This window comes from Dermacentor andersoni, chromosome 4, assembly GCF_023375885.2.
Source record: "Dermacentor andersoni chromosome 4, qqDerAnde1_hic_scaffold, whole genome shotgun sequence".
Classification (NCBI taxonomy): domain Eukaryota; kingdom Metazoa; phylum Arthropoda; class Arachnida; order Ixodida; family Ixodidae; genus Dermacentor; species Dermacentor andersoni.
Genome location: NC_092817.1, coordinates 42,030,052 through 42,056,361, shown reverse-complemented (window position 1 = coordinate 42,056,361; position 26,310 = coordinate 42,030,052). Strand labels below are relative to the sequence as shown.

General features: G+C 46.5%; 1 protein-coding gene and 1 long non-coding RNA gene across 3 annotated transcripts in view; one reads left to right on the top strand and one right to left on the bottom strand.

The window, feature by feature from the left end:
• The window catches only part of LOC126537012 (uncharacterized), a 157,349-nt gene that overhangs the window by 116,217 nt on the left and 14,822 nt on the right, over window positions 1–26,310 (top strand). The window lies entirely within an intron of this gene.
• Window positions 14,063–17,439, bottom strand: LOC140217327 (uncharacterized). Its single transcript, XR_011893824.1, has 2 exons — window positions 17,269–17,439; window positions 14,063–14,227 (listed from the first exon to the last, which is right to left on the bottom strand). It is a non-coding gene; the product is annotated as an uncharacterized lncRNA (long non-coding RNA).

The window sequence follows — 26,310 nt, the reverse complement described above, 5'->3', positions numbered from 1 at the left end:
CGGCTCCAGCGAGACTTGCAGCTCTCGAATGCGTTGCGGTAGTCCTCCTCCAGAATGGCCTTTAATGCTGTGGTGCTAGCTGCTTTGATCACGTCCGCTGTCCCAAAATGATTGCCTTTCAGGGGTGTTTTGAGGCATGGAAACAAAAAAGTCGAGGGGGAGCCAAGCCCGGGCTGTACGGGGGCTGGGGGATCGTTGGCACCCCTTCTTTAACCAGGTAGTCGGTGACGATGAAGGCACTGTGGGCCAGCACATTATCGTGGTGCAAGTTCCAGTTGTGTGCAATGTGTGCAGTTGTGTGCAATTAAATGTTGCCTTGATTGGCTAGGCAATAAGAAAACTTACCCGTTTATTTCACAAATTCTAAATTGAAACATGTTTTTATTACCTCCATGTAGCTCATTGATATATACGTGTGTGCGTGTGTGTGTTCTGAGGCTGCCTTTTACAGGAATAGTAAAGATTGGTTTGGCAAGTTGGCACCTGTACCTTGAGGTTGTAGTTCATTCTCAATGAGATACAAGGAGGTAATAACATATGTTTCAATCGAGAATTTGTGAAATAAATGGGTAAGTTTTTTTGTTGACAAGCCTGGCCAATCAAGGCAAGTTTTAATTGTTGATATGCTTGCGGTATGGGAATAAGCAGCTACAATAAAATTTACAGGTTGGTTTTGTATGGCTTCAACTAAATATGAGAGTTGTGTTTTTTGTCGGTGTATCCCGGATTGATGAAGCATACTCCAGTTTTGATCTTGCAAGCATATTATACAGTATAAGTTTAAGGGAAGCAGGAGTCCAAGAAAACTTGCAGCACAAAAAGCCATGTGTTCAGTTATTAGCATTAGTCAAAAAGTTGATATGCATTTACACTGAAAGATCACTAGCAAAAAATCTGATAGGGCGACCTAATAAAAATTATATCAGTTTTTTTCTATTGCATTATGAAACGATACAACTGATACACTGATAAAATTACTTTTAGTTCTATTCTGGACGTATTTGTGCTATTCTGCTTGTACCAGTCTACTAGTGTATTCCTTTTATTAGTGTAATAATGTATTCATATTAGTTTGCCAGATCTATAGTCTATCAGTATCTATATGTGTTGTATAGGTGTAATGTGCTTCAAGGAGAAGCAAGCTTCCTCATTTGCCCAAAAAATGAGTCAGAAATAATGCATTTATATTATCACAAAAGACAATACATACAAATCAAATATGAAGCCCAGGATTCAGAAAGGAAAGATTGTTGGAACAACTACACACCATGCAACAGCTTAAAAAGAATAAAAATGTGATCACATTTAAAAGAGAAGAGATGTTTACATTGGTTCACAACAAAGTTTAGCCTCTTTAAACAGGAGGTTATTGGCAGTCAAGCCACCGAATTGGTTCACACGTACACCACGAAGATTATCAGACTTCACAATCTGGAAAGCTAGTGAATGGAAGTGGTGGGTTCTTCATTATTCATTACCATGCCTTCATGGCTTTTTGCCAGATAAGTATGTCAGACATTCCAGTTTGCTTGTGGAGGGTGTCTATATACTTCTACTGGACACCGTCACTTCAGATGACCATAATGAGATCATCTGATCTTCTCTCGGAGTTTGTTGTGAGAGCACAGTCTTTGTATGGATTGGGTGCAATGACATACAATGTATACCAAATCCTACATCTTCTTAAAAGTGCGGCTAAACTAGGACCTCATTGGTCGCATTCTTCATATGTATTTGAAGGCGGAAATGAACTTCTTGTGAAATTGGTACGCAGAGCTAATGATGTTCCTTTACAAATGTTGGAATGTTATGTACTTGCTCGAAAGTTACAGGCAGGTAAAGCTAGTTTAAATCTTTCACCAGAAGCAGTGAGTTTTTTTGGTGTACAGGAGAGGAGAGCTGGTCAGCAGACAGTTTTGTTAGGCACTGGAAAGCTGTGCTTGAACATGGATGAAAGTGAAAAACAGGCTGTAGTCTACAACCGTGGCGGTGACTCAACAAGTGTCACGGAATATTACCGAATGGTCATCAACCAACAAACATTCCACTCTCTCCAGTACACTTGAACTATAAAGACTAAAAACAGTGCATTTGTCAGCTTCTCAGGTGCGTTTTCTCTCATTTGTAGAATTCTTACTGGAGCGAATTCTTGTATAATTCTGAAATGCAAGAAACTATTTCCTGTTGAAATTCTCCATGCAAAGCACCTTTCAGTCTGCGTCAGAAGAGAGGAGTCACTAGTTTACGTAACACCCAGCGAAGTTATGCGCCTTTATGTGTTTATAGAAATAGACAACTATATTTTTGAATGAAAAATATGAAACCATTATGAAAGAGACTAATTCCCGTGCTCAAGACATGACAACGATGAACAGTATGTCTTCAGCCATGGTACATGAATGTCTGGTAATAACAGGTTATAGCTTTAAAAAACAACAGTTGGTAACAGTGCACCACGCTTTATGGCATTCTGTAATAATCAGCTTTTTGATGTTTGAATATATTACACAAGCCAGAGCCATCAAAATTCTAGAGTGTTTATTTTTTCTTGCGATAGCTTCTTGTTTTCCTAATGAACCAGCTAGCCCAATTTGCCACTCTTCATTATTGTACTCTTGTTGATTAAGTGCTTGGGGAATTGCATGGTCTGCATGTTGGCAGTAGTGATGCAGCTGCTGATGAACAGTTGCAGTAGCCAAAACATGACAATATTTTACAGGACTTATGCACAGTTTCGGGTCGGTGTCCTTACATGTAGCGAAGGGCTCTACTTAACCACGTGACTGCCTTGAGTGGGTGATCACAGTGAACAAACAGTGCTTCACTAGCAGATGGTGAAGAGGTAAAGCTTCTCAGTCTGTATGCAGAGGCATAGAAAGCAGCTGAATGTTAAGTGAGCAGTTGTGCTACTTGATACAACAGCATCATTTTCACACCATGCATCTGTCTTCCTCACTTTATTTTCTCCTTTGACTCAATGTAGCTGGTGCAAGTTTATCCGTTAACTGTGGCGGCATGACTAAGACACTATCTTTTTTCTGAATGAAACAAGCAAACTCTGAAATTTTATTTTAACAGTGTATTACGGTTTGAATCAAAGACTCCAAACACTATATATGAAGCCTGTTCTGATAGTCTTCTTTGCTGTCGCGTGCTGAAAGCTACACAGGTTAAAATACTTTTACACATTTCGACGTGCGGTGGTTGAACTAGCACCCAGTGAAGAATTGTGTCTTCTGATTTTGCAATATGTGCACTGATGTTTAGCTGTTTTTGTTCATGAATATGTGGTTTTAAAAATGGTAAATCCATGTTCTTACTTGAATAAATTCTCAGATCTGTACTCACTTTTGCTTAAATAATATTGCTGTATTGTCATGTTCTGATATATTGCTGTAGATCTTGTACCAATAGCGATGCTTGTCCTGTTTCCTTGCTTCCTGTCAGTGTGCCATGCCAGTTTGTTCTTTTTGCACAAGCTCACTTGTGTTCTGTCACATATCACAATACTTTTGGGATGAATGCAAAAGTGCATAGTCTAAAGAAAATAGCTTCATATGAAGTTGTAATATGATAAAAGCATGTGCCAATTAGACCTGGCGTTCTATCCAGCATCTGTGAGCACAAATGGGCATGGTGAAGTTAGTACTTCAGTCTGTGTTCTTCCTCTTATGTGCTTGTTTAAATGTGGCTAAAGTTGCTTGCTTATTCTTTAGATAATGGAGTGTAAAATAAACCCTAGTCATGTTGGTAGTCACGTTGCTTGTGTCTTGTCCTTGTTCCTTTGTGGATGGATGCATTAGCGTTGTCATAATTTTCAAATCAAGTATGCACCAACTAGCCCAGAAAGTAGCTTTAATGAAATCACGCTGGTAGTGTCTAATTTATGGCATTCACAAACTCAGCCTGACACGTTAGACCTACAGTTAGTATCCACAGTCTTGAAAGTGCTTTGTTTTGCTTTTCTAAATAAACTTTAGTACAACAGTAGGAAGATACCTATGAAGAAAGGAGTCAGACAAGTAGACACAATCTCTGCAATGCTATTCACTGCGTGCTTGGAAGAAGTATTCAAGCTATTAAACTGGGGAGGTTTAGGAGTAGGGATCGACGGCGAACACCTCAGCAACATTTGGTTTGCCGATGACATTGTTCTATTCAGCAACACTGCGGACGAGTTACAACAAATGATTGAGGACCTCAACAGGGAGAGTGTAAGAGTGGGGCTGAAGATTAATATGCAAAAGACAAAGATAATGATAAATAACCGGGCAAAGGAACAAGAGTTCCAGATCGCTAGTCAGCCTCTAGAGTCTGTGAAGGTGTACGTCTACCCAGGTCAACTAATCACAGGAAACCCTGACCATGAGAAGGAAATTCACAGAAGAATAAAAATGGGCTGGATCGCATACGGCAGACATTGTGAGCTCCTGACTGGGAGCTTACCATTATCATTGAAAAGGAAAGTGTACAATCAGTGCATTTTACGGGTGCTGACATATGGCGCAGAGATTTGGAGACTGACAAAGAAGCTTGAGAACAAGTTAAGGACCGTGCAAAGAGTGATGGAACGAAGAATGCTAAGTATAAATTTAAGAGACAGAAAGAAAGCAGTTTGGACAAGAGAGCAAATGGGTATAGATGATATTCTAATAGACATTAAGAGAAAAAAATGGCGCTGGGCAGGTCATGTAATGCGCAGATTAGATAACAGTTGGACCATTAGGGTGACAGAATGGGTACCAAGAGAAGGGAAGTGCAGTAGAGGATGGCAGAAGTCTAGGTGGTGCGCCAAAATTAGGAAATTTGCGGGTGCTAGTTGGAATCGGTTGGCGCAGGACAGAGGTAATTAGAGATCGAAGGGAGAGGCTTTCGTCCTGCAGTGGACATAAATATGATGATGATGATGATGATGATGATGATGATGACAGTAATCCTGTTTTGGATATGCATTAAATGTTGCACATCCGTCTCGCAAAATTTGTAAATGTAATTTTGTATTAAAAGAACTGGAGCACACCTGCTACAAAGATGGACTGATACTTTTCTCATGCAACTTCCCCAATGTAGTTTCACAGGCTAAGTAACGCTGCTGTGCTTTGAAAACGTGTGCTTTAATTTATGTTGAAACATGTTTAGGATAATATATCTGCATACAAGCTGTAAAAAGTTTTGATAATTGCACAGTTTACACACTTCATTTTTATTTGATACTCTAATATCCCAACTGTGTTTGTTAATCTGTTCACGTGGCAGGCAATGCATTCAGGGTTGTATATTCAGTTCATTTTAAAAACGTCTCTTCAGGCGTGTGGGCACCGGCATGTGTGCTATTTCTAACATGCTTTATCAGTGCCTCAATCAGATTCCTGTATGTCATATGATGATCTCTATCTGGGTTTAAAAGACTGATACATCATGCTATTTGGTCTTGTAGGCAGCACAGTGAGATCTATCTGCTGCCTGCCAGTCTGGTAAAGAGTTCTATGGGTCAGGTAGGAATATATATCACTCTTAGAAGGACCCATACAACCTATACATATTCCTAAGAGACTTGTAGAAATTTCTATCAGTTTTTTTGCTAGGGTACTGATATTAGGTTTTAAACTAGTGATGGCACTCCGAAGAGACATTAGTGGAGACATTGCCCCACTGGGCACGTGCAGCAGCTAAGCCCAGTGGGGGGGGGGGGGGGGGATATGGACTGGGCGCCGGCTTGCGAGAGCAAGGATGACGTGGCATTGCGGCGGCGCCCTCTCCCCTCACGCAACACCTGGCGCACTAGAGTGATGGCAGATGTACCCTTTCACCCGATCTGCTCCGTAGAGGCACGCTCGCAATGTGGTCACAACCAATGGGATTTGAGGTTCCATTTCGCTGAGACGACAGATGCTGGCTTTTTTACTCAGTGGGCCATTTGTTTAGTCTGTTTGAACAGAAACGGACCTGCCAGAGTTTGGTTGTTTCACGACAAAACACACAGTCATCAACAGAAAGTTTAGTTTTCTACGTTAAGTTCTTTGCGAGATCTAAAATGAGAAAAATCAAGGGCCTAAACACTCAGCATTGTGGCATGCCAGAAGTGACAAAAGACAGATTTGTGAATTGGAGTTGTTAACATACAAATTGTGTTTAGTCATGAAGAAAGCATTCAGTGAATTTTAGTAATTGCATGTGGATCAATATTAAGTTAGCTTATTCAGGAGAAGGAGGCAGTGGCACAAAGTATCAGAATTTAAAACGCTAGAAGCATCCATTCAACGCAAGAACTAAGTTCAATGGAGGAGATCAAGTTAGTGAACATGACAATATAGTTACGTTTTTCATGAGAGACAAGGTCTTATGGCAACCATGTTGACATTTGTTGTAGAAGTTTTGTGACATAATTTAGGATTATACTATTATGGAGATTGAAATAAATGATGTTAGGGAGGTTTGGCGATTGAGGCCAGCAATTGTTCCGCCCAAGTGTCTCTCATAATATTACTGCGGCAGATCACCACGTGCATTCTGTTCTAGAAGCTGAAAAGGTAATGCTAAGCTGTGTAATGCATCTGTCGAATGCCGACAACAGTATGATGCTGATGCGGTGACAACAATGGCATGACAATTCTAGAGTCATCACGATTGAGGCATAACGACTTTGGGATGATGAGTGCATGCATGGCAATGACTGCGTATCTACCACACAGCGTGAAGGCGGCAGCATCCAACGGCGTGATATTACAACTAATTTGAAATGACAATGCAATGATGGCGACAGATTGAAGACTGTGAATGGTGAACAATGATGCGTCCACTTGGCAACTAAAGAAAAACATATGAGGACAGCTAAGCATGTCTTATCTGAGTTGTGATTGTGAAAGCATTAATGCCCAATTGAACGCCACTGAGCAGTCCGAGTTTTACGCTGCAAGTGATGCACCCTAGAGCTACATTGCGCCCGAGATAGCAAGCAGCAGCAGCCTGCGGTGCCAACACCGCATGCCACCGACATGCTGCATGACCAGAGACCAGGAAACAGCAGTGACCACCAAGGCCGGCAGGCACGCGCAGCAGCTAAGCCCAGTGGAGGGGGGGGGGGAGATATGGACCGGGCGGCGGCTTGCGAGAGCAGCGATGACGTGGCATCGCGGCGATGCTCTCTCCCCTCATGCAACACCTGGTGCACTATAGCGACAGCAGGTGTACCCTTTCACCTGCTCTGTTTCGTCGAGGCGCGCTCGTGACGTGGTCGCAGCCAATGGGATTTGAGGCGCTGTTTCGCTGAGACGACAGACGCCGGCTTTTTTGCTCAATGGGCCATTTGATGCTTTCGCATAAATAATCGCTATACAGAATAATGACGACGTGGTTATGTTGAGCTCGCGTTCACACTTCATCTGCACGGACCGCCCTACCTGTGTACTTTTGGTACTGGGGCCAATTCTGTACCATGCAATACACTCAGCCATGGAGCACCCGCAACAATGATGCGATAGGCAAAAAACGCTGTGCTTTAAACATGCACCCATAGAGTGCCCCAATATTGCAACCAGCCAATCCGCGCATAGTGAAGCGTCCGCATGGCCGCGTTTGCCACGTGGCCGTGCTATGCGAGTTTGTGGCTGATATATTAATTGAGTAATCGAAAGACTGGTTCCGAATGCATTTACTAACCAATTTGAGTCCACGGCACTTTTATGTGCTGCTTTGAATAACTGCGTGTGGTACCGCGGTTCCCACAGTTGCCCAATGCATGTGGCGCATACTTTAGCAGCAGCGCTCGGCGTGTTTCGACTAAAGCAATTTTATTTCAATTCTGCTCGCCACTCATGGCGGCTGTAGCTGCTTATAGTTATACAGTACTTTGGTTATAAAGTACAGTAAGTCTAGTTAATAAATTTTATTGGGATGTGAGGTTTTATTTTGTTAAATCGAGAACTTCGTCAAATTGAAACCACTTGATTAGATCACGCAACATGCCATAAAATTGATGCAAGGGCCAAAAATGTCGTTTTTGCCTACGTTCACACTTATTGTAGCAGTTGAGCATGTACTCTGCCTTAACGGAAGAAACGGTTAAACATTCTTAAAAGCTATATGTCAGTGATACTAAAATCCCCAGAACTCAATTAGACCTACTATACCCACATTTTTCTTTTTAATTATGGCAAATCAGGCAAGATATTAGTTGATTCTAGGTTTTCAGTGCTCATGAATGTGACAGTGAAAGTATCGAATGTCGTGTAGTGTAATGCAACGAAAACAAGGACACAAGAAAAAGGAAAACACAGACATAATTAGGCGCTTGTGTCTGTGTTTCATTTCTTCTTGTGTTCTTGTTTTTGCTGTGCTACACTACATGCCGTTCCATGATGATCAACGAACAAGCCCACATTGCCACCCCCGTGTAGAGAACAGGAAATTTCTTTATACACTTAAACCTTGATATAACAAAGTAGGTAAAATCGGCAATTCGCTTCGTTATATAGAAATTTCCTTGTATTGAAATTCGATCTGTTATGCAAATGAGTACAGTCGCCGATCGTTTTTGTTGCACGGAGAGGGGCCATGCAATTTTCCGAATTATTGGGCAATAAAAAAAAGTAAGTTTGAATGAGAAAACATTTTATTTTGACAAATATAGGAGTCAGCGATGAATGATACGGTTTCATATGCCACGTTGATATTTTTACATCAGCGGTACGAATTGAGTGGCGCCATGCTTTCGCGTGCACTCCGCCCCCAAAGCGTCGCCCGGTCGCACTGCGACGACGCTATCATGAAAAGCGCCGGCAGCTGGGAGCGAATGCTTCGTCTGCTTCTCGTTCTAACGGGTCATCAAAACTCGAGATTGCGCAACCTTCAATACTAAACGTGCGGGAAAACAGCTTACATGGTGCCACGCCGTCTTGGCATGCCCGCTCTTTCCACACGCAGCAGATTACCTCTAGAGCAGGGTGCGCGGCTGCGTATGCGCCCAGCCGCGTCTCGGCCAGTCATGGCCGAGACGCGCGCCAACTTACCCCCCCCCCCCCCCCCCCCCACTCCGCCCCCTCGCGCGCGCTTGATCGCGTTACCGCGAGCTCGCTTTCCTTCCCCACTTTGCCATTGCTCGCGTGGGAAGGCCGCACTTATGAAGCCATCTTTCTTGTCTCACCCTCGCACACACTTTCACTCGCACCTAAAGCACAATTAAGTGCACGGGGCGCGATAGGATCTGATCGCACTTGGACTTAATTTATACGGAACATGATGCGGCTCCAAGCTGTTGTTCTTGTCGCGCTGCACGCAGTTTGAGAGGTGCGTTTGCAAGGAGCCGCTTGTAATTCAGTCATTTGACTATCTACGTCCGCGGAAGTTACCATTGATTGTCTCAAGTGGCACTCCTCTGCGGCAGAAGCGAAATTTCGTTATATTGAAATTGCACACAAACACACTTCTTTATATTGAGGCTCTAATTGCATGGTGTAATATGGAGAAGAGGTTATGAAAAGTTAAATTCTTCGTTATGTCTAGAATTTCGTTATACTGAGGTTTAACTGTATAGAGATTTGAATTTATATACCTTGTTGTGCAGCTCCTTGGGTCATGGTTTCTATGACTATGACTCTGTATCTGTTGCGTAGGAAACCTCTCTCACCCTGTTTCCCTATGGTTCTCCTTTTGGAGGAGGCCCCCTTTTGATGCTATCCTTGTTCCACTCTTGGCCCACATCATTTCATAATCGAGGCATCTAAGGCCACAGTTCCTTATGCTATGCAGCTCTGACATCATGCGTACCATACAGAATTGTACATGAGCCTGAGCCCATGCATAACCATTCTTCTGATCAAATGTTAATTTTTAGACTGACGTCCTTTCCTCTTGCATGACAGTTATCTCTGCTGTATTGTTGCTGCTCTCTCATGTACGTATACCAATAAATTATCTTAGTCAATTTCTTCTTGAACATTGAGTCCAATCTTTGCCAACTTAAGTGTGTGTTGAATGTTAATTTTTTAAGACCTGCCTTCACAATCTGCCTCCACCTCATCCATTTTAGCATCCTCAATTCAGTCACTTCTCCATCCTGACTTCTAGGTGACTTTATTAAACTTGTTTAGGTTCCATACAGTATTGCTGGTCATGTATTGTCTTATAAGTTTATTAGACAGTGAAAATCTTCAACTTGACTGGAACCTGTGTAACATAAATATCACAATGCATCTTTTCAGTTTTTCCAAACTATGTCAATTCTGCTGATTCTGTGGGCTGTCCAAATTTTCCATGTTGGCGTTTTCAGTTATCATTGAACCAAGGTATCCGTCTTCTCTATGGTTTACCCTCAAGGCTTCCCTTTCATCTACTCTGAGAAATTGGCATGCGGCTACCAGATGTGGGCAGCTTGCCTCACAACACATGCACATGCTCAGCTACTTTCGCCAACCTTTGTGCTAGATGTCAATCAGCATGAGCGAAGCAGTGAGAATGGGGAATTATGAAATTAAGGCAGAGGTTCGAGCATTAAGGGAAGTCATACTTATGAGGTGAGTACATGTGAAGAAAAGTATTCAGAAATGTTGGGAATTTGCAGTTTCTTGTTTATTGGTCTATTAAACTCTCCCTAGCTATTTCAGTTATTTCATCATGTGTTGCAATTTTTAGTTGCAATATGTTTTTCTTAAGTGCTGCCACACTTACTACTAGAAGTTTGAGAACCTATATTTCTTATTCACTTGGTTCATTCATACCTACAAGCAGCAGTCTTTTCACTTTACATCAGCTATTGAATGCAATGCCCAGATATGTTCTCAGTCTACTTCAGTGGGAGTCACTAACACAGTGAATGATCATGAAGCATGTGTGTTCTTAGAAAGTGCCTTCACGTGATGCAGCTGTAAGTTAAGGTAGGGGATGCTTTGGAAAGCATGTTATGTGGCTTACATGATAATTATTTTATGCCAGAAAGCACACAAATATTCGTGTTTATTTCTGGTGTTCTTCTTCCTTAATTACCTCCTTGATTCAGCGCATATATATGAAGCAAGAGATCCTGGCTTGTTCTTTCTTTACATTAGCAAATTACATTAATCATATAATAGCACACTTTACATAATTGAGCACACTAAAAGTCACTTGGCGAGCAAAACATGTACTTGTCTTTTTGAATATCCCAGCTTAATGTTTTAGTGTGTGCAGTTTGGACGTGATTCTTCAGAAGCACTACATCTGCTTCAAGTATATGAGGTATAATTACTTTTGCTTAAAAATAATCCTAATCTTCCTTGATAGCTGTCCTTTTTTTACTAGACAATATAAGCATGGTGCTTAATTCCAAGATAAATATGCCAGCTGTAACTGTATGCATCAGTGTTTGACTATTCGTTACCTACAATTCCTATTAGAAAAATTTATTTGCCAACCTCCAATTATTTGCATTGAAGTAGTGAAGAGTTTGATGGCAGCCTGTCTGGTTTGGTCAAAAGAGGCACGGTAAGTAGTTTAATATTAGATGCCAGCCGTAAAAATGAAAAATAAGAACTGGTTCAACTGGAGCTTTGTTCACAACCTTTGTGAACAAGGCTTTCAAGTGGGAGCCGAAACATCTATCTTGTATGCCAGATCTTCATTTGCTTATTATTATTATTTGAATTCATCTAGCCCTAAAGAGGTGGCAATTTATTTCGGATACTACTCTTTGCATTTTGTTTCCATTGCTGAGTTGTTTTTTTTTAAAGTAACTTCATGCACCACACAAGTGCAACTCAAACATTTTCATTCTTTCAAGGACGTCACAACTAGTGGAAGGTATTCTGCACTAACATAATTATTTTGAGATTTCCAGTAAATATGTAGTCCTCATAAAAAGTAGCTAAATTTTGGCCTAAGCGGTTATACATTAACCATGTAGGCTTCATCAACTTCTGATATCACTTGGTCTTGGCAAACTTGTGAGCTGACAAGTTTGAGCATGCAGTCACTTCCCTCCATATTTGTTTCGATGAAGGCTTGCCCTTTGGTGCTACTCTGGATCCACCCCCGTTTCCTGTGATTACCACTACGGGCTTCAAGGCACACACCCTCAGGAAAACTTTTCATGCACAAACCTGGTTCTTTCACACTTTTACTAAGACAGACATTGAAAGCAAGGATGGCATAGCAGGCATGTTGGTTACAGAAGTACTTTATTAAATAGCTTTGTAAGTATTCATCTAGTGGACATGTCCATATCCTCTTCTGCTGAAGTGCAAATTAGCTGGGGGAGCATGTCTCCTTCTCATGCATACGCCAGCCCAGCCAATCAGAACTTCAGGAGCGGATGAAATGGACATTTCCACTAGGTGGACACAGAATACATCCCCTGTTCTCTGTCCTATCTTTCCACCCTTCTCCATGTATTTTACTCAGTAAACTACTGGTTCAGCATGTTGGTCACCTTAATCAATCTTCCAGTAGCTCAGCACTTAAAAGGTATACAATACAAATAAGGCACTGTAAACCCAAGCAGTTAGGCTGGCGATTGCTGCTGTTATGCACCATACAGGCTGAAGCAATGGCTTCACCGTAGCTTTCTAAGTTAACTTTACTGAACTTTGAATTTAGAGAAAACAGAATATAAAAACAGACTAGCATTTTTTTTTATGTGCTTCACCACGCTGCTTTTTTGTGTTACTAAAATAAGTATATTGAACCTAAATGAAGTAAAAAGACAAGGAAATTGTGTCACTAATTTCATTTCACTGCCTTTTTAAAAGTATAGCAAGATGTTTTAATTGCATTACGAGTTGTTACTTATGTTTTGATCTTAATGTTCATTTCTCATGCTCCAAATAGGGCTACAACTGTTCCCTCATCCACAGCTATCAAGGCCTTATGGCAACCTTGGAAGCTCTCTGAACTGAGTAAATGCTATGCATTGCATAATTTTTTAAAACATTTTCATGGGTGCCTTTAACCTCTATAGTTCCTCATTAAAGCCAGCATCTCTCTTGTGGCCACCTTTAAAGACCTTGTAGTAATGTATACCTAACAAGAAAGATGGGTGCTTTGTAGTGCTAGTATGCTCTAAGTAAATCGTTTTATGCAAAAATTGCTGACATAATTGTCTGACAAATACTGCATCATGTTTGCTATTTTGCCTTCTGTTTCAATTTCACTGCATCTATACATTTTACCAGTGCATGAGTAGGGTTCAAGGCTGTTCTTTAAAATGCTCATGAGCACTTATCATGATCAGTTCCCCATATAAGTGGTTTTGCTGAAGAGAATACAGGAATATGAGCAAAATTGACATGGAACCAACATATAGATAACGTCTGCATGACTGCCTATCAAAAGTTATATTTTCTTAGAAAAAAAAACTGGAACGTGCATCGCGTAATGTAAAACTTATTGCATACACCACCTTCATTAGGATGATACTAGAATATTCAGCGTTGTTTGGAGTCCCCATCAAGTGACGCTTAAGAGGAAGTTGGAAAGAGTCTGGCGGCGCGTTTTATTTGTTCGACATAACGAAGGAAGGAATCGGTCACGCTTATGTTACAGCGTTGCAACTTCGATCTTCTTGAGGTACGTAGGAAAAAATATAGGCTGAAGGTGCTTTATCAAATAATGCAGGATCAACTTAAGATTGATAAGCTCAAATATCTACATGCTCCAGACAAAAGATACCCGCGAACTAACCACGACTACGTCATAAAGCCGGAGCATACCAACAGTGATACATATCGATACTCATTTTTCCTGGATGCGATAGAAATGTGGAACCAATTGCCAAACGCTATTGTTAGCCTAAAAGATGTCACCGACTTTGAAAATGCTGCTGAGGCATATTTATGGGAGTTTTCGATTTAGTTTTGAAGTGCCAAGTGATATGTGCGACTTGATATTCATTGTACGTATTTTGATAAACGTCAGAAGTGTGCTGAACAGCATTCAAGTGAACATCTTATTAACTGTGAATTGACAAGTGTTAAGCAACTTTACGTACATTGACATTGTCCATATTTGATTTATGTAATTGTATTGTCCTCTCTGTTATGACCCTCTATGAGGGTTGACAGTATTAATAAATAAATAAATAGACAACGAGGAATGTGGGTAAGAACACTTTATTTTCAGCACACGTTTTTTTAATGAACTGCTGTTATACTGCTAAAATCTGCACATTTAATAAAAGTACACTGCTCTGCTTCATCACTCCATGCTAAGTGCAAGTATCCTGTACCAGGAAGTCAAACCAAGATGTGGGATGTTCAGTCTGTAAAAATAAAAACGAGTTTGAAACATTAACGTGCAAAAACTAAAGCACACTCAAGAAAATAAACACAGCACAGGAACATATCCAATGAATCAGAATTACCTTTGAGAGCAAACATATAGTTTCTATGGCACAGTGAAGAAACCTTATTCCTCCGGCTTTTTTTGAGCGCGAGAAAATATGAAAGTGCATGCGTTCTCCCCATATTGTGTATCTGTCACCTTTTCACACGCAACAAAGATGTTGTCTCAGTGTGCCCAACTGTCTTTGCATATCCATTTCTCTGCTCTCATACCATGATACCTACAGTTAAAGGCTGTAGCAATGCTTAGCTTGAATGAACCAACACAAGCTACATGCACTGTGCTGTTGAACATGGCATTGTAAGTTAGATAAATGCACAACACATTCATGTGCTAATCGTGATTGTAGGCGAGGTAAATAAAAAGAAGGTATGTAAATAAGAATGTTCCCTAATAAGCTATGCAGAAGTGCTCTCCCGTTTGGACAGAAGCTGAGCACAACTTCAGTGAACAAGAAGCCAACTTATACAGCATTTAAAATCTAGGTTCTAAATGTGCTACAGATTTTTCTGAAATCATGGTCGAAAATGTAGGTGTTAAAGGTGACAAACATTTAAACAGGTCTCTGTTCGGACTGGTAATGCTATGTGTCGCCTAGTTTGATAAAATATGCCATATCACTGGTCTCCCAAGCTAAGGCTGCTGTCCAGTTGCCAGTGCAAATCACTCAATTATGTCTAGGGCACGTTTGAGCAAAAGGCAGCCAAGATTACTGTGCCACTGAGGTCTATTTCCTGACATCTGATTTCTTCTCAGAAAGTGACCTCTCTAAAAAAAACCTTCACAACAAAATAACCCAAACCTTTCTTGAGAAAAGCCACCACACTGGTCCTTGAACACTAATTACACAGTGGCTCTTTGTGATGTAATGTTATGTACGTCAGCACCTAACGAAGTACAGGAAAATTTAACAATGGCAGCGTGACAGGTACACAAAAAAGTAAAGGGATAAAACATCACATAGGCTGCCATCAGTGTTCATATCTCCATTTCAATGTGGATGTTTTTAGCAGTGAATACATGTTCTCATTAAACTGAGTCATATTATTACAAAAGCGAAGGGCAAGGGTCTTTACATTCTAAACTGACAAATGTGCTTTATTACGATTCACCACAATACAGGAGGTGTTTTGCAGTGAACCATCACATAAGGTTTTGGCTAACTACGGCGGGCGTGTCCTGCAGCGGGGCCTCTTGTGTATTGCGGTAAAGCGTATTATTGTGACAAGAGCTAACCTGGCATGTATGGCTTTAGCCAACAAAAGTTCTCAAGACATCATGCATCCTGCCACGAAAATCTGCTTTGATGAGAGTGGAACATTAGGTTAGTCGCTGACAGAAACCATACATTCCAGATTCACGTAAATCTTTCCCAATAACGGCATGCTTCACCGCAACACACAAATATGTTGCGGTGATAACGGTGGTCGGACAGGCTGGTGCAAATGTTTCGACAGGGGAGCGTGCCTTCATCAGGGCAACTGCTTTCCTTGGCAGTTTTCATATACGTGAGTCCCCCAAACTCCCAACAGGGGAGATTTACCTGGACCTTTGCCAAGAGACGTACTGACAAGCGTTTGGTAGTGGCTGGTAGAGATGCAGGAGTCTAAAAAGCGTTGCGAAATTCGGTTCCGTAAGGTTAGCTTCACCGCAATACAAATATGTTAAGCGGTAAGACATACAAAATATGTTGCGGTGAATCATAGCAAGGGTACCTGGCCTTTGATGCAAAGCAGCTTCCCAAGAGGCACGGTAATCCCGTGGCTAGTTATGCAGTTCCCCGCATGCGAGTGAGTTCCCTGCGTTCGGCGGTTTCCCAGTGACATAAAAAATTACATTGATTGACTGTGTTGTAAATGGGCGACGGCACTATATGCTGATGCAAGAGCGTCGTTTCGCTTTCCAAAACTGCGCTCGGCTAAAGAGAACAACCTTGACTCGCATATGACCAAAGCAGTTGAACAGGAAACTACGAAATTACGTAGCTATTATGGAAGAAATCAACAGCTCAGAAAAAAATGGCCGTGTAAACATTAACTGGCTTACGAGGTCGACAAACCAACGGTTCAAAGCATCACAGCCACGTCCGAAATAGCGCTGAAGGCCGGCCAGTACACTTAGGCGCCTCGGCGCGCGTAATGTAACAGGAGACGGCAGGTGCACGCGTACATCATTAAGGAACACATATTATTTATGTCGGTGAAAGCGGTCACTAGATCTTTAGTTCTGACATGCTTCAACGCGTAACACTAGTCTACTGCGGCGAAGCTGACTTCAGGACGCCGATTTCTTCAACTCATCTAGCGAGGCAGGTCCGTTTATCACGCTTGGCAACGTTTGACATTTTCTGCCTTAATTTCGTTTGTTCTTTTTAATTTTCTTATCACAGTGACCCTGTATCACGCAGTAGCAGAGCTAGTGCCGCGTCTTAACTGCGTTAGGAAAGGCAAGCGTGTATGCAGCAGGCACGGCGGCATTGGCTCTTGTTTGGAAACTTCAAGAGACGCTCTTCCGCGCAGCGATGTCATTTGTATTATTAAAAGAATGCAGGTGATGATTAAATGAGCCGCAGCAAAGCTGTAAAAAAGCAGTAGTAATGCTGTTCTAAGATCCTCTCGCTCGAGCGAGATGGTCTTAGAAAAAAAGCGCGATGTAACGCGATCTGACGGAACAGCTCGTCATGCCAGTGTTTTCTTACGTCCTCGTTCTTTCGCGCATCCTCCCCTGAACCAGACTACTGAATGGTTCGGTGCACGCACTGACGATCCTGACGGAGGCAATACCACTCACATGAGCAGCTCCATATAAGATGCCACGGCCCATTCCACATGCCGGCTGCAATTTGACGCGGCCAGGAGGCAAAATATGCGCACAAGGTACCTAATGGTAACGCATCAAACTGCTCACAGCCCCAATCCTTTATTACACGCATATAGCGTGGAAAGATGAATTACTCACGCTCTAAGTGGGCATGGAATACGGACCGTTTCGCAGCGCAGCCGGCTCCGTAAGACGGCCGCCATGGAAATGAGCGGATGTGACATCATGGGTTATAGCGGATGTGACGTCATGGGTGAACGTAGACATTTCGGGCACCTTTCGTCTGCTGTGCCCCGGGCACAGCAGACACGGCCTACATATACTGCCTCGCGCGCGCGCGCGCGGCGGTGGCGGCGGCGGCGGCGGCGGGTGTAATTGCGAGCAGCGGGCACTTGTGCGCGTAATTGATGCGACGCGGCGGGCCGCATGCATGCAACGCGTGCGGCGCGCGCGGGGCGAGCCCAGGAAACGACGGCGTTTGCGTGGGCGTCAGCCGCGCCCCGCGCTTGCTGGGGCGAGCCGGCCGGCCGCTGGCTGTGTGCGAAGGCGCGCCCGGCCATTGTCTTCTCGAACCGACGCTGGCGCAGCATCCCGCGCTAAACAATTTCCGCTCTTCCATCGCGCGCGCGCGCTGCGTTCCTCGGGTCTTCGGAGGTCTCTCGCTTATTAGCGCCGCAGCGGGCCCGGCGAGCTGGAGGGAAAAAAGAAATAATAATGATAAAACGCGAGGGACGCATACCGTGGGGCGCGGAAGTCTCCTCTTACCATCTCCCACCACCTCCGACTTCTTTTTTTTTTCCTTTTTGCATTGTACCGAGTCATCTAGCGAGGCCTGCAGTCCGGGCACGTAATATGCGGAATGGTACCATATACGTGTACACCTATAATGCACGTTCGCGCGAGCTTTGCATCCCGGGAGGAGGATTCCGTGCGGTGTATGTAGGGCTGCGAGGTGACTTGTGTGGAAGCGCGTTCACTGATTCCCGGCACGCGGACGTCATCTCTCCATTTGGTGCTTCGATTTCTCGAGTAAGAAAGAACGCCGAAAGCGAAACCCCGAAGAAATCTGTTGTGGCCGCATGTTATGTAAGGTATATACGTCGCAGCGTGTCTTCGCGGAGACATCCATCGCAGTAGATGTTATGGAGTGAATCCGAGCGATGTGCATACGGCTGTAAAGATTGCGGCTTTTGGTTCACAAATGCGGTCGTGTCTCAAGTAGCACTGTTAGCGGGGACAATTTCTGACCAACCTTATCCGATGCGGGTCCACTGTCCAGTGCGGTCCAACGTTGGGTCTACGTTCGTTTTTCTTCCAACACGCGCTCCCAGGGGCGTCGCCATGACGCCCTCTGCAGGGTGTTGTGAATCCGCGTGAGCCACCGCTCAGAAGCACTGCATAATTGGCATCGGTGCGCTTTGTACTAAAGCACAACAGTCCAGAGAGCCGCATTTTCTCCCACTGATGGAGAGGCTTTCTACGCGTGGGACGCGTTCTTGGAGGACGGGCGCCGACCACAGTTACAAATTCATGATAGAAACGAGATAACAGCGATGGCACCGAGAAGCTAATAATCTTTCAGAGGAACAGCTTCATGGGAACTCCGCTCTTGTGGAAGAAACAGCCATGTGCACTTCCGCTTTCTTTCTTTCTTTCTTTCTTTTTTTCTTTCTTTCTTTCTCTTTATTTCGGTGATCACTTCGTTGGCCGCCGACCACTTTATCAGTGGCCGTCGCCGCGGGAGCAACACACGAGACGCGAAACCGAGCCCGCATCGGCCAGTGGTGTACACGAATCAGACGTCCGAGTGCGCAGTATATAGTGTAGACGACTCCCAGACACGCGCGCACGGAGTACAGGAAAACTGCAGGCTAATGGAATTTTATTGCGGCGATTTTCCTGCAAGATTCTGTGGAAGCACCGCTTCGCGACACGACGAGTCGGGGCGTGGTGCGCGCCCGCGCTACGGGATTTTTTTTTTTTTCCTTCTTTCGGCGAGCAAATGCACTCGAGTACACACCTCGCCGATACGTCGCGCCCATGCATGTACACGCGGCCACGAGGGATATCATCATGAGATGCTCAGTGTACTGGTTCTCCTCAGACCGCAGGAGCTATATGCAACATTGGGTTTGGTCATTCTTTGGCATTGACACCGCCTGCGCGTCACCATGCATGCATGGTGTCGCCGAATGCTTCTGCGCCGCGGTGCATTAAAGACGTTTTTCTTGTGCAAGACAGTTAGGGTGTTCTTCTTCTCGCTCATTGTATGACGAGAGTCTCGGCTCTGGCATCTTTAGCTTTACATTCATCTTAACTTTACAGTCAGCGGGGAACTCAAATTTGCTATTGCGACAGCAGCGCCAGATCACGTGGCCTATATATATATATATATATATATATATATATATATATATATATATATATATATATATATATATATATATATATATATATATGAGCGGAGGAATCGCTATCTTGTAGGAGGCGTTGCGCGCGTTCACGATGCCCTCTAGCCATCGTTAAATTCGAGGGAAGCGTCCCTACGTTCTTCATAGTACAATCTTAAGCACCGTATGCGTTATAAGCTTCGCTTATCAAATTCAATCGATCAATCAGCCGAAACGACGATCTGATTATGAAGCACGCCATGCATAGTGCGGGGCTCCGGAATAATTTTGACCACCCGGGGTTCTTAAACGTGCACCCAGTGCACGGTACACGGATGTTTTTGCATTCCGTCCCCATCGTATACATGCTGCCGCCGCGGCCGGGATCGAGCCCGCGACCTCGAGCTTAGCAGCGCATTGCCATAGCCCTGCATAGGCTACTGCGACGGGTGCTTGTTGCTGTTAAGAGTTTCGTTTCCGTCGTAATCGAGCGGCTGGCGTCGGCAGATCTTCTACAGGGTGTTGAAATAGCCACGCCATCTGGCTATAGTGCCTGCGGTGCCATAGCGTGCGATCGCTTATTGGGTCACTTGCCTGCTCCCAAGTTTACGTACTACAGGCGCATGCGGTGAAAAGGATGTCGCCTCGGCCGTGGCTGTGTGTGGCGCTGGCTAACGTCGGTGCCGCGACGTGTTAAGCAACAGTTCCTTTCCGTGCGTCATGCCAACCGCGAGGAAATAATAATAAAACGAGCAGTGTACCGTAGTATTGTTATCTGCATGCCTGCCCCGGGGGGGCTCCTGTTTGTATCAGTCCTTCCGCTTCCATTTCTCAATATTCCTCGATCCGGAGAAGACCTCGTCATTTGTGGGGCCGCAAGTCGGCACGGTGTCTCGTCTCCCCTGGAACGGAATCACAGCGTGCAGAGTTAACGACGCCAGCGAGAGCGAAATTAGGACACGGGGGCGACGTTTCGTAATAGGGCAACCGCGGCGTATATTGCAGCGAATTTTCGACCCCTGCCGAGCGTGCGTCCCATAGGTGGTGTCGGTTCCTCCCGCGTGTGTCACGCGACCGAGAGGGTTTCGCGCCGAAACCGTTCGCTTGCGCTTCCTATGTAGGTTCCTCGGTTCACGCGCCTCCGTTTCGCCGCGAGTCGCTCGGCGCGGGCGGAACAGCACGCCGCTGTCGCTGGTCGCGCACCCCCTTCCCCACCCAGCCCCACACGCCCGCCTGGCGTTGCCCGCCCGGGGCCTTGCCTTTCCTTTGAGAAAACACGGGCCCGCCCGACACAGGCCCGTGGGCGTGTTTGTGTTGTGTGCGTGCGTGTCTCGCCCGCGTCTCTTCTCGGCGCGCCGCCGCTACGCCCTCGTCGGGCTTCACCGGAGCCCGTTCGGGCGATGCCTCACCCGGCGCCGTCGCCCCTCGCGGGAGGGACACCACCGCCGGGCCGCCACGTGCGAGTGTTGTCGTAGCGAGGTGGAAACGAGGTTAACTACACGGTTTTTTCGTCTCGCTGAAATCTGTGCAGCGCGTCCGCGGAGGCTCCTCGTCAGTCGACCTCTGATATAGGCAAGGTGTATAGCTCGTCGCAGACCCACTGCATGCAGTTAAAGCAAACGACGGAGATCTAAACTCCTTACACTAGCGAGTCAATTTCCTGATAGCGACAATAAATGAATACCGATACAGTGGGTAAGAAGAAACGTCAAAAGTTCCGAAAACCAATCCTGAAGTGAGCTAATACGAGCGAACGCGGTCCCGTATGGTCATTTATTATAGCATCAGTATATAGATAGATATTAAAGGCGACAATAGGCAACACAATACCCTACATACCGAGTCCCAAAGAGCTGATAGAGGCATATGTGGCGGCGATGTGGTCATGGATGTAAAGGTACACAGATGACCGTGATGCACGGATGAGATATCCACGCGGCCAACATGTGTAGTGCGCTCTCGAGAACTCTCGCCGAAATGTCTTACAAAGTTGCTCCGTGGCGCTTGGGTGTCGCATGAATTCACTTGGGTGATATATAGCGTAGCGTTTTATTATTCGGGTGCGCGGACCTCCGAATTAGGGCGTCGCGCGCAGGCGCCTCCAGATCTTGGAGTCCGTGGCGGGCGGTATACCACGAGTGATGCACCGTTTTCTTCCATGCTCCATTGGGATTGCCAAAGCGCACTCCGCACCTTCCACGACGCTGCATCGCTTTTGTTCGACATGTTGTAAAGCGGCCGATACGAGATCCGTAGCAGGTGACGAGAGATTGATATAACGGTATACGGCCTGCGGTGTTTCTCGCCACAGACGATGACTGGTAGCGAATCAAACGAAAAGATGGTCTTTGAAACGAAGAAACAGCGTCAAGACAATTGCAGGTCGCCGGTTTCAGATCCCTCCAGGCCGGTATACCTCAAAGCTCCGCCCGCGGCCCACGCTGCCCCTCTCTGCTGCGTATATGCACGAGGCACTTGCAAGATCCACCTTAACCGGCTGCGCGTGTGCGAACGGGACGGCGGGCACGGCCCTGCGAGGTCTCGTGTCCCACAATGCTGGACCGAGCCCAAAGTTTTCTTCTGCTTCGTGCAGACCGGCGTATACTGACGAGGAAAAGGGTGAGCGCGTATGGATGAAGTCGTCGACAAGTTTGGATCGGGGCGCGAATTTCTCGCTTCGCAGCGGCCATTGCCAAAGAGACACAGCGGCGCCTGTCGGACGAGTAATTGGGCTCCTGGCTCAATCAGAGTGCGCCAGGCACCTCGCAGACAGACGGCGGCGCACCGTACTGGTATCAAGGCTTATTGATCCAAGTGGAGCGCGCCGCGCGGCCCGCCGTGGCTATATATATATGTACTTTGTTGAGTTATGTTCAAGGTCCAGAACGTTTTTTTATGAGGTAAGCCAACATGTGACACTCCGCCTCGCATCGACAAGGAAGGATGCAAGCTCGCGCAGGACACTGTGCCAAGGACTTAACAGGGACAGTTGCGCTACAGTTACCGTCCGCGTGGACCTGAGAGCGGTAATAGTAGTGGGTGCTCTTGCCCTTGCTCGCTTGCGGCGTTTCCTTCCCTCTTTGTTTATACGAATCTTGTGACAAGAAATCTACAGAGGCGGTTAAGTTCAGCGTCGTACGCGGCGACTAATTCGCCCGCTCGTGTTGCAGCGCGGTTGCGAACACTGTCGCGCGTGTAGACACGCGTCAAGTATACGTGCGAGACAGCGCGCGCATTGCAGCGGAAGGTTTGTGTGTATATCCGGTAACTCCGGCATGACAGCACGCACTGTTCACGCGTGATGAGACTAATTGCTTCCTGGTGAGAGCCCCGCGTGCGGCGATGAGTTCGACAATAATTAAATGCTGGAAAAGAAAGAGAGAGGAAAGATAGTCCAACATTCGGTGAACTGGTTATGCTGCAGCCAGCATATATTCTCGACAGGCGCGGAAGTGCACTGCCTAAAGGCTGCATATATGCTGCCTCGTGTTCAATTTATTCTTCATTTTCGTTCCTGTGTATGAGGTGTACATGAATGTGGCCTTCGGGAGGAATTACCACGGCGTGCACTGTATAGGTAAACGAATTAGAAGACGTATCACGCAGGAAGAGATAAATAAAATGAATGCATACAGCTGTAGAACGAGAAGAGGGAAGTTGAACAAGCGGAGAAAGTAACCTCACGGCGAGGAAAAGAAAGAAAAATGAAAAAGGGTAAATATAATAGATGGCGCTCGAGGGGGGAGTTGGGAGATGCACGTGTGTCAGGACCACAGATGACCGGCTTTTCCCTCCTCGCACGCTTCAATCCCTTCTTGCGTTGCGGTCCGGACGGGCACTGAGATTTGCTCGAGTGTACGAATGAACGTGTCCCGGCTAGCAATGCGTCGGCGGGCTAATTTAGAGCCGCTCGATCCTCATTCGGCAAGACGCGGCGAGGCGGCCGGGGCGATTACATGAAAACCGGATTAAATCGGCGCGCGTGCGAGGCTTGCGAGCCGCCCGCTGCACGCAGCCGGCGATTTCTTTACTGCTGCCCATCGCGAACGTGGTGGCCTCGTAGCGCGCGCCCGAGCAGCGGAGCCGCGCGGGATGGTAAATAAATGCGGCACGTGAGCGAAGCCGTGCGTTGTACGCGCCCGCGGTGGGCGACCGAGTCCGCTCACCGGCACGAAAAAGAGATGCGGCGGCGGGTGGAGGGGGCACCACTGGGTCACGGAGGTCTGGCGGGGGGACCGGTTTGCCGGGGGCGTGCTTCTTCTTGCACGGAGCGCGTGCCCATGCAAATGCCGCGGCGGCGGCGGCAGCCGCCCTCCCCTGGCCGGAAGTGGCTCTTCTGCTTTGCGCTGCGGGGAAAGTATACGGTGCGCGCACCCCCCACCCCACACGCCGCCCCGGGCTGAGCCGCTGCTGCCACGGCGAGGAGCCGTCGTTGGCGGTGCAGCGTTGTTGGAAGTGGGAGCGCGCGGCGTCAGCTTCCAGACGGCCGCTGAATCAGTCCGCGCGCGCGCGAGCTCTCTGGGCGTGCTTTGGCTGCGGTTTCGTCGGTTTCGCCGGCTGTATATATATATATATATATATATATATATATATATATATATATATATATATATATATATATATATATATATATATATATATGTGATGTCCGCGCATCTTCTTTAGCCTTATACTTCAACAACCGTGGTATTGCCGCCTGTCGTGATTGGATGCCAGATGTGGCTGCCGTACGTAATCCGTTGGCTGTTGTAGTTGGCCAGCCCCTGCGGTTCGCTATTGCGTGTCGATGACAGCGTGGCCGATTCGGCTCCGTGATTGGCCGACGCCACCTCTGTAGCTGCCGCTGCACTGCACGATATTATCAGTAGAGCGGAGAGCATGCCGGTGCGAGCTGGATAGCAGCGGATAGTCCCAACTGTCTTTCGGAGCGCCGGCGCTGGGCCGGGCCTCCCGAATGAGCCGGCTAGGCCGCTTCTCCTCCCGAAAACGCCCAGCCCAGAACGCAAAAGAGCGAACGTCGCCCTCAGCGCGAGAAAGCACGTTGAGCTACGACAGATCGTCGTCGTCGTCGCTTCTCGGTGTGGCCGGCGGGCAACGCCGCGCATGCAGGGGCGGACCTGCGATATATACCGGGCGTGCCGGACCTCGGTGCTGCTCGCGGCATCGCGCGCGCGCCACGCGAGCCCTTCGTTGTCGTCGCCGACGTCAAGCGGCATTCTTCTTCCTTCACTTCGTCTGAACGAGCCGCGCCCCGCCGCTGTTTTTCTGCCTAGGTATACTGGAAACAGACTGACTGGCTCTGGAAAGTTCTCGGCCAGGTGTGCGTGTGGACGATGCTGTTTGACAAACGCATATGCTCCTCATTCGCCGTGTCATTTTTCGTCGGAAAATTGTTCCGTCTCACTTTTTTTTTCACAGCGAAGCTGTTCAGGCCTACTTTCCCCACTATCGTGTCCGCGTGTAGAAAAAAATCCCGAAGGTATAGCAATGCCGGGCCGACGCACGGCAGAGGTGAAGCAAGCGGTAAACACTCCCCTCCCCATACGTGGGCCGATCCCGAAGATATTGGACTGTCGGGCCGACCCTCGGCGGAGGTGAAGCAAGAGGTAAACACTCCCCATACGTGGGCCGATCCCGAAGATATTGCAATGCCGGGCCGACCCTCGGCGGAGGTGAAGCAAGAGGTAAACACTCCCCATACGTGGGCCGATCCCGAAGATATTGCACTGTCGGGCCGACCCTCGGCGGAGGTGAAGCAAGAGGCAAACACTCCCCATACGTGGGCCGATTCCGAAGATATTGCAATGCCAGGCCGACGCGCGGCGGAAGTGAAGCAGGCGGTAAACGTGAGCTTATCCTGAAGATATAGTGCAATGCCGGGCCGGCTCGCGGCGGAGGTGCAGTTCGCCATTAAGGCGCCCACATACACAGCTTCGTCAACCTTCACATTGTAGAAGGGCACTGAATGTTTTATATATGCATATATGTTTATAACGCAGAATCACGGAGACGCATAAGGAAGGCGAAAGGCAAGCGTCCTTCCCGTCAGTCCCTGCGATTTTGCGCTGCAGACGTACGAAAACGTCACACGAAGATGGCCGAACCTCTGCGCCTGTCCTACGTTGTACACTCCCACGGTAGAACAGCGCGTTCTTCCTATGTTATACGATATACGAGGACGGGCGAACGATAATGGTATAGAAGACAAAATGATCGACTGTATATACTGCAGCGAGAACCGTGGCTTCGGTTAGTTATGGACCGTTACCCCTGCACCGCCGCTGACCCTACTGCTGCAGTTGATGATGCCCCAGTGTGCTGCGGTGCTTTTCCTCGGCCTGCAGCTGGTTTCGACGACTTGTAGGAGCGAGGCGAAGGCCGTCCGCCGAGTTCACGGAGCTCCCGGCGCGGGGCATCTGATAGCATCCGCGCCTCTACGTTGCGTAGGGCAAACTACTGGAAATGCAAATGATGATCGGCGCGTTGCTGTCATTGGTGTCGTGCGCGCGCCCGACTTTTCGTGCAGCCCATTTGTAAACTCTGGTGGCGCGTATGCTAAAGCAGAGTCTCGGTTTTGACGCCTGCGAAAAGCGTGTGCGTTCAAGCGCGCGTGCTCCACAGGACGCGTTTTTATAACGATGCGTTTCTGTTCCGCTTCTTCTTGGGCACAGCGCACAAAGCTTTTCAGTTATTAAGTGCTCTTCGCCATTGGTCGGCCGGCTTCGCTGATACGTTGATCGTCATGATTGGCTGGCATTTGCTCTTAGCGCAAGAACTATTTTGGTACTGC